General features: G+C 38.1%; 1 pseudogene; it reads right to left on the bottom strand.

The window, feature by feature from the left end:
• Nucleotides 1-6,227: 6,227 nt before the first annotated feature.
• LOC112648179 (ubiquitin-like-conjugating enzyme ATG3) lies at nucleotides 6,228-8,592 on the bottom strand (annotated as a pseudogene).
• Between the last annotated feature and the right edge of the window lie 1,039 nt (nucleotides 8,593-9,631).

Below are 9,631 nucleotides of genomic sequence, written 5' to 3'. Positions count from 1 at the left end.
GTCTCCTCAGCCCAAGTACTTAGCACAGTTTCTGCAGCTGAGCTGAAGGCAGAGGTTTAGGCCTTGGCCTTGAAACCCTGATCTATGGAAGTTGTTTTATCCTTGATTATTTTAGTCTTCCATTTACATGAACTAGTTTAATCAAACATGTTATAGTCATTTAAGAACAAATCTTTTTAAGAAGCGATGACGTTTCAAGAATTTGCATTCTTTTTTTTTTTTTTTTTTTTTTTAAGAATTTGCATTCTTAAACACAAAGGATAAGTAAACCTCATGGGGAATGCCACTGGTTAACTATGGCTAAATCAAAAGGATAGGAGGAATATGCTTACAATTCCAAAGAGAATTATTAGACATCTTAATTTTAAACATTATTCCATTTTAAAGCCTTGTCAATAAAGCAAAGATATCCCCAGAAACTGAGGAAAAGCAAGATATAAAGCAAAAGAAGAGTGAGAAATGTATTCACTTTTGAAATGATCAAAACTGGATTTCAAAACAGAATACAAAGTTTTTACAAAATTTGTCATTCTCATCATTCCCATTTTCAGGTAAAATGCAAACTAGATGCAAGCAGGTTTTTTTTTTTCCCTTTAAAACACTGTATTATGTATCTCATAGGCCAGAAGTATTGAAGCAAATCAGATCTCTCATTTTAGTATGCATTTACACATTTAAAAATTCATATTATTGACTATGTTGAATGCAGTGACTTCTAGAGAACCATTACAGCTCACGGGATGGCTTTTTACTTGGCATTGTATCAATTTGAAGCCCAGAATGTCAGGATCTTAATGCAGATAGCAGATAGGCGTGCGTGAAGTGGTACGGAGAGAAAGGTAAGGTGCACATGCAATCGGCAATTTTCAAATGTCATTGTTTCAGCCCTAAAAGAGAAAGGCACACCGCGAAGGGCAGGTTTTGCTCTGCGGTCTGGGCTCCCCGGTCTCGCGCTTCTGGCTCCCGCGCAGCCTCACGCTGCAGCGCAGGCAGGACCGCTTGCCCCTTAAATATCACACGTAGCTCATTTGCATTATAGGCTATGGGCCCGAGAGGGGAAAAACACTTAATTTTATTAATAGAATGGATTTTAAATCTCTCTACAGGAGGCCACAGAACACCCCAAAGGGCTAATCTGTGTTATGGAGAGACACGGCAAATCAGAAAAGCCCCAGTGCGTCTCTCCCCCCACCAGAAACTGTGCCCAATGAAAGCTGCCACCAGGCCGATGGGCTTTGAGCATCCTCTGTTTGAACACTGGAATGGCTCCACACCTGATGTACAAATACCTAAGCCCCTGAGATTTACAATAGGAATGCTAATGCATGGCGTAAGCCCCACTGAAACAAACAGAGCCGGGATAATAATTTTGTAACCTCTTGTTGACATAACCCACCAGCTTGCTGAAGAGCCCCCTCATGTAGAGGAAACACAGAAACTATAATGATTTTCAGATACAGTTGACAAGAGACCATTTAGTAAACTTTTATTTTTTTTTAACTAACAGTATGCAAGGATGTTGTATTCTAGGCTGCTACTAATAATCTCATCAGAATGCAAAAGCAGCGACTGTGTTATAAAACCAATGATCTGTTATATTCTGCAAGAATTTACAAAAGCCTAATGTCATTTACTACACCATGAGAACCATACTTGGATAAAAAAAAAAATAAAACACAACAGAATTCAAAAACTGATTACAGCTGACGAAAAAATAAACTGTTTGCAAATGCAATGCTTTAAAGGTAAAACATACCCGAGTGAAAGACATGGAGCCCAGTGATGACTTCGAAAGGGGAGAAATTGGTGTTTGGGAATGTATAAACGTGATTCGTCACTTAGGGCCCTGTTGGAATCAAGGCATCCATTCAAGTCCAGGATTCTCCGGTCCACGATTACTGCTGAGTATGTATTGCCAGCTCAAGCTGCAGGAAACTTGCAGTCTCGAAAGAGCTTTTTCTTTTTCTTTCCTTTTTTTTTCCTTCTCCCCTCAGCAGCATTTTTGACAAAAGCATATCTCTAATAGTCTTAAATATACAATTTAAATGATTTTAAGAGGGAAGACCTTACTTTGGGGACATTTTAAAGTCAACTAAAAAGTCAGTGGCGGGGATTTGTCAGGATCTCTATGTAGCTGGGACTCAGACGGTCCCTCCTTTCTGTCAGCTGAGACCCTATGATGGGTGCAAGTGCAGAGGCAGGCTTCTCTCCCACCATATGCATGCTGCTCTTAAAGGTTTCATGGATTCAATTCTGGCAGTTAATTTTTAATGGCATTTTAATTTTATAAGGAAATAAAGGTGTTTAAAAATTCTTTCCTTTGGTGCCCAAACCAATTCTCCTGCATTTTATTCAGTGATAAAAAAAAAAAATCAACTTCCTGAAGGATGTCTACTTCTCTTTACATCTCTATCACGGTCTATAACACTATACCCATCTATTCATCTATCATTCTCCCATCTAACCATCCAGAGAGGGAAAGGGAGAGAGAGAGAGAGAGAGAGAGAGAGAGATTTTAAAGTTCTTGAAATTGCTGTAATCTTTGGAAGAAACTGACCCTCTCCTTTCAAACTAAGTCCTTTGGAAACATTTTTATTTCTAGGATGGACATGTGAAAAGCACAGGGTTGTTAATATTTTTTTGAAGATTTATTTATTTATTTTAGAAAGAGAAAGCACGTGCAAGAGAGAGCAGGGGGCAGGGACAGAGGGAGAGGGAGAAAGAGAGAACCTCAAGCAGACTCCCTGCTGAGTGTGGAGCCTGCAGGGCTCAATCTCATGACCCCGAGATCACAACCTGACCAGAAATCAAGAGTCAGACACTTCACCGATTGAGCCATTCAGGCGCCCCCAGGGTCTGTAATATTAAAAGTCATTTTCACAGTATTTCTAGCAGCTTCCTCCATCAGATCCCTTTCAGGAAATGTATTCTTGAATGTCCTTGAAGATATACTTGGTCTTGCAAACTTGCAGGGAGTCATTTTGAAGTGTTGACTTAGGTGCCTGTAAGACATCTGGTAATAATGAAGATGAAGCTTTTAATGCTTTGGGGTTTTGTGAATGAGTTACAGCACAGTCACTGATGAATTATTAAAGTATATCTCTACAGGAGAAGGCGTCCATATTTTTTGACTGCTGGGAAGTTGGACATATTGATAGTTCTTCAGAAAGACATTGGGACTGGCTGTTAATCAGATCAATTAGTTTGAGAACCAAATGACCTGATGTTATATTTCAGGAGACTCTTGCTCACTATGGATATGGAGAGATGTTTCTTAAAAGAGGCAGGACTGTTTATGAAGAAGTCTGAATCATGCAGGACAATAGTTAAATGTGTGAACCATCCCTTTGCCTTTAGTCCTGCTATTTTTTGATTTTTGTTTTTTCCTTCTGACTGACTGGAGGAAGTCACTATCTCTCTGGTAACCTTTCATTCATCTTCAAGATTGGCTCCAATGCTGCCCCTTTTTTGTGACTCTTCCTAATTTCCAGTTATTTGTCTTTTACATGACCAAAGCACCATATACATAGTTATCTTAGTATGTCTCATTATCTCATGAGTGTTTGTGTAAATGTATTTATTTATTGGTTTACTCTACTAGAGTATAAGCTCCTCAGTAAATGTTATTTTCCATTCACAGCTCATAGCTGAGGTTCTGGCATGTAATAGGTATCTAGTATATGTTCAGTAATGAATAATTAGAAAAGGATTTAAGTAAAATCAAACTTCCAGGCAAAGTTAGCAAATGATATCTACAATTTATTAAATTTGAACTATTGATCATTTACACAGATTTAAAGGATTCCTAAACAATCACGCTCAGGGCGTGATCCCGGGTCCAGGGATCGAGTCCTGCATTTGGCTTCCTGCGGGGGGGCCTGCTTCTCTCTCTGCCTGTGTCTCTGCCTCTCTCTCTCTCTCTCATGAATACATGAATAAATATTTTAAAAGATTTAAAAACATAGTTAAAAATAATTTTTTTAATTCAAAAATTGTATGGTGTGAGATCTGAGGAACAAGTCCTTTCTTGGTCTAATAGATAAACAACAAATTAGACTTTGGAAAGAAAAGTTTCCATTTACTGCCCTTAAGAGAATATCCACATACAATGAAAATAAGGTCTTTTTTTGAGAACTGATAGAGAGTTTGAAAAGAGTGATCTAAACAGACTTAGTAATTTCTTTATTCAACAAATTTGTGTAGAGCCCCTGGTGTGTGCCCTATGTTAGGTACAGATACAGGGATGAACCAAATCCAGGTACAGAGGGTTCTATGGGTGTCGAACATAATGAGTGAGGTAGGTGAACTTCAAATAAAAGGCTTCCTAAAGATCATATCACTATAAGTGTAATAAGTTTTATAACTGATTAATTCAGGTACCTCATAACATTGAAGAGGAGAATCTAACCTAGAAAAGGGATACCTTCACTGAAGAAGTGATAATTAAACAGAAACTAGAAAGATGGTAAAAATGGGGAGGATTAGGAATTTGGGGGAAGTGTGGTGAAAAGAAGAGTGATATGAGCAGAGGGAAAACCAGCAAATGTGCATAAGAACCTGGTACATTTAGAGAAGGCAAGGATGGGGCTAGGCAATGAAGCCCCAATACAGTGAGTAAGGGGAAGCAAGACATAAGGCGAGACAGGAAGTTGGGCAGGAATTGGTGCTTTCAAGGAATTGAAGGCCATGCTAGGGATGTGACTGTGGATGAGGCCAGGGGTAACATGCATCCCAAGCAAATGCAGCTCCAAGAAAAGTTCCCTCACTTCTTTCTTCCAAGTAGATAACCACTCCACTCCCTCATACTTACTCCTTTGTATATTAAAAACCCAGACATGCTAGTAATATGATGGTTTAGCCTAAAAATGTAGTATTTATGGGAGTTTTAAAAAGAAAAATGGCATTCAAATTTGAGTTTGAACAGGCTGGGAAAGGGTTTGGTCAGTATAAAAAGAAAATGAAGAGGCAATAATGGTTCATCAATGACACTGGAGTCAATAGTGGAAATAAGTAGAGGGAAATTGATAAATTAGAGATACATTTTAAGAGAATAATCAACAAATATGGGGTGTGAGGGAAAGGGAGTCAAGGGTCATTGCAAGATTTCTGTTATGAGCATGTGAGTGGATATTTGGCCAATTGTTGCAGGAGAAACACTTGAGGAGGAATAGCTTCGAAAGAAACATGGTAAGTTCAGATTTTGGAGCTGCTGTGTTCAAGGACCTGTGAAACATCCAGTTAGAGATATCAAGAAGAAGTGGACATAAAATTATGAGAAACACAAGAGAAACCAACAGGGAAACAGAAATTTAGGGATCATGGGCTTATTTAGGAAAAGTGGAATCTTGATAAAAATTAGAGTAATAAAGAGCTTCTTTGTATCATAATATAGATCATAGGGGAGAAAGAACAATATTAGACATTCTCTTAAAAAGTGATGGGATGCCTGGGTGGCTCAGCAGTTGAGTGTCTGCCTTCGGCTCAGGGCGTGATCCCGGGATCCAGGATCGAGTCCCGCATCAGGCTCCCTGCATGGAGCCTGCTTCTCCCTCTGCCTGTGTCTTTGCCTCTCTCTCTCTGTGTGTTGTGTCTCTCATGAATAAATAAATAAAAATCTTTAAAATAAGTGATAAAAGAAGGGAGTTTTTATACATTGCCATAAATTTATTGTTGTTTTTTTGTAGTAACAGGTTTTGGTCTTTTGCTACCTATTGTTGGCTTCGTTTTAATGATAATTACTATGTGTTTTGCATTGTACTAATACTAGCAAGTATGAGACTTTCTCCATTACTCTGGAGATCAGCAATACAGAAATTATTAGAAAATTGTCAGAGATATTCTTAAACTTTTTAACATAGGTAATCAGTGAAATAGCTATTTAATGGAATTTTTTAAATTTAATGCATAACCATGTAAGTCCCTCTATTAAAGAAATTGTACCCATTTGTGAATATGGTCAATGGACACATGTATGGGTTAATCCTTTAAAAATCAGAACCAGGGGCACCTGGGTGGCTCAGTTGGTTTAATGTCCAATTCTGGATTTTGGCTCAGGTCATGCATGATCTCAGGGTCATGAGATGAAGCCCTGCATGGATTCCCTGCTCAGCAGAGGGTCTACCTCTCTCCTTCCTCTCCCTCCCCCTGCTGTCTCTCAAATAATAAGTAGATAAATCTTTAAAAAATAAAAATCAGAACCAATAATTGGGATAGATTCTATGCTTTCTTCATATTATGAAGTGTTTGGTGTAGTCATATTCTATTTTTGGAATGACAGCTTGTACAAATTTTAAGAAAATTGGAAGATCCATAGAAACACCAAGTTCTCCCCCTCCTTCTGTAACAGTCTTAATGATTTTCTTTATCACCTGGCATGCCTGTATGAACACAGAGGAGGTGATAGGAGACAAGGGTGATTTTCAAGGTCACTGTTTTCTTCACACGATCTTGACTGATGTCTTCATATGTTCAACTGGTAAAGGTTGCCTTTGCTCATCATAGCTGAACAACCATAGTCGTGGTGTCTGGTAATATTTATAATAAGTGATATAAAGATCATAAGTTCTGGTTTGGAAAATAGCATCCTCACCACCAGCATTAGTTTCAGTTTTATAAGCTTCTACTATTTTCCTTGTGTCTAGGGTAGCTTCATCTGTTCCCAACAATCTACTCTGTTCATATACTTCCATATCTGCAACTTCTCCTTCCTCTTCCTCTTCCTCCTCCTCACATACTACTATGCAATCTTGAAGTTTTATATTGTCCTTGCTTTCTAATTTAACATCCTTAAGTGCTTCAGTTATTCCTGCAATACCTGTGTTATGATAAGTATCTACCCAACCCTCATCACCATCATCTTCCTCAATGGTAGTTTCCAATTCATCTGAATATTCCATTTGTGTGCACCGCTTGTAGCAAGGCACGTTTTTGGTGACCAAAAGTTGTTTGCCTGTTGGTAAGTATGCCTTTACTTTCAATTCTTCCCCTGTTGCCATGTGGACAGTAGTAGACTAAGTGATCTTCAGCTGCCACAAACTCTCCTGGGGTGATAACACCTGTTTCCTCAAACTTTGATACCTTGAGGACCGGGATCAGGTACTCAGCCACTTCCAGTACCTTTCTGAAATAATCATTTAGAAAAGTCAGAGAAGTGTCAGATCTAGATGTACATACACACACATATATATAAAACATGTATCTCTATATATGTGTATATATACACATTTATATCACTAAAATAATATGTTATCATTTTATAGATACTGATAATGAAGTTCAGAGAGGTTAAATGATGTCACATAGTTAAATGGCTGAAAGAAGATTTGAAATCTCCACAGAGTTCTTTCTACTCTACTGCTCTGAATTGTCATAGTCAATATTAACAAGTCCCCATGCCCTTTACTAAGCACTTTCATCCTTATTACATCTCTATGAGACTAACAGATCCACACCACAGGGGGAGCAGTATATAAAGTGGAGTCTTCTGATTCCTACTTGTATCCCACACTCTAGGGTTATCCTGAGTTCATGTGGAGCTAACCTAGAAGTCACACTGAAATTCTGCATGATAGTTGTGGATTTGATGAGTAAGGGAGTGCCATTCACAAGGTGCATTTTAATGACAACAGAAACACAATCAGTAGGATCTGGGCCAAAATAATTAGTATGGAATACATCAGAATGGCAGCCTTCTAAGGGCTCAACTGTTTGAGGTTATGTGACTAAATGAAACTCATCTCATTTCTTCCCTGGGCTTGAATTTTAAGAGCACAAGGAATGAGAGTGTTCATTGAGAGTATGATTTAAGGTACCTACAGGAAGAGAAGGGAGACCAGAGAAAGAGGGAACAAACAATATTAAAGTTTCAGGAAGTCTGAAATGTAAGAACATAGGTCAAATGAGAGAATAATAATATAATATTGATCATGATGATGATGACAGGAAAAAAAGAGGAGGATCCAGTGCATTCATAGATATGTTTTTGTTTTAAATTGTCTGCTCATTTTTGACCTAGGATTTTCCTTCTGGTAGTTAAGATGCACTTAAAGTTTTAGCCTTTGGTTTCTACAATGTACATAGTTGGCCCCATGTGACTGTGGGCGTTAGACTCACTATGATGAGAACAGGGCCACAGTACCCCTCATAGTCTATTCCCCTAAGGAAAGCAGGTCTGGCTGTCTTCCACTGGAAAACATATCCCTCACAGAATGAGTTCATTTTAGCTGTCAGCTATGGAGTATCTAAGAATCTCTGTATGCATGCAACATTGCCAGCAAGATGCCCACCCACCTCCACTGGGGATTTTAATCCCCAGTGGGGGAAAAAGGCTGCTTCCAAGTGAGTGAAGCAGCTGTCGTTTTACACAGAAATGTCAAAAGCACAAGGAAATTTTTCATCACCAATTGGCGGTGTCATGGCCAGTGAAATACTTTGTGGTTTTTGTGTGGCTTGGGGAGAGGCAACTGGCTTTGTGAGGTTTAAGTCATAGGTATAAACTATCTGGAAAATAAACCCTTGGTTTGAATTCATTTCATAGCTGATGATGGAAGTTGAATCTGAGATGTGGCAGGTGGGATTAATCACACCACACATCTTCAAGATGGTAAAATTATTTTGTTATCTTTTAATTTTTTTTGTTATCTTTTAGATACATTTTTCTTAGTAGTTAAATGAGTATGAATATGTTAAATGAATATAAGAATGTGTAGAATTTTATCATATGTTTCTATTATCTAAAATAGTGCCATTTTTCAAAGTAAGTCTCTAAATATAAAAACATTAAGTTTGCCAAATGCAAAGAAATATAAACTATATGCCACTATGTTTATATTAATGTTCCATTTATTCAAATGTTTATTTCCCCACCCACCTGTAACCTATTCTTTCATTTCTGCATCCACCCATCATCTAATAGTTATTGATTAAGCCTGTCTATAACTGATGTACTCTGTTAGACATGGCAGGACACTGAAAGCAAAATTACTCCTATTTCCTGTCTTGTAAAAGATTCAAATTATTTGACAATTCATTTGTGACATGAAGTGAGCTACCCTACCATTGCGCAGTCATCTTTAAACAATAAGGAAAATGAAACAAATGCTGTCTTCCACCCAGCCCAGCAAGACACATCCAAACCTTGACATGGATGCAGGGCCAACCTTTAAGGCTCTTATAAGACAAGCTGTTTATGCACTTGATAATGACAACAAAATGTATATGAGCTTACAGTATATAAAGACTTTAAGTTAGCTGTGATTTAGATTGTGAGAAAATAGATGAGTGTTCAATATAAAACAATAAAAACTAACATAACATATGACATCTTTATGAACCACACTGTAAAGATCTCTGGAGTTTGCCTTGATCTGCCTGCTTATATGACTGAAGTAACAAGGTAACTCCTAGTTGTCTTGGTCCATTTGGGCTGCTGCAACAGAAATACCATAGACTGGGAGGCTCAAACAACAAACATTTATTTCTCACAGTTCTGGAGGCTGGGAAGTTCCAGATCAAGGTGCCTGCAAATTCAATATCTGGTAAGAGTCCCCTTCCTGGTTTACAAATGCCTATCTTTTTAATGTGACCTCACATAGTGGAATGGATGAGCGAGCTCTTCAGAGCCTCTTCTATT

This window comes from Canis lupus, chromosome 7 (assembly GCF_003254725.2).
Source record: "Canis lupus dingo isolate Sandy chromosome 7, ASM325472v2, whole genome shotgun sequence".
In the NCBI taxonomy this organism is placed as follows: Eukaryota; Metazoa; Chordata; class Mammalia; order Carnivora; family Canidae; genus Canis; species Canis lupus.
The sequence above is the reverse complement of the archived record's forward strand: the minus strand, read 5'-3'. Positions and strand labels throughout refer to the sequence as shown.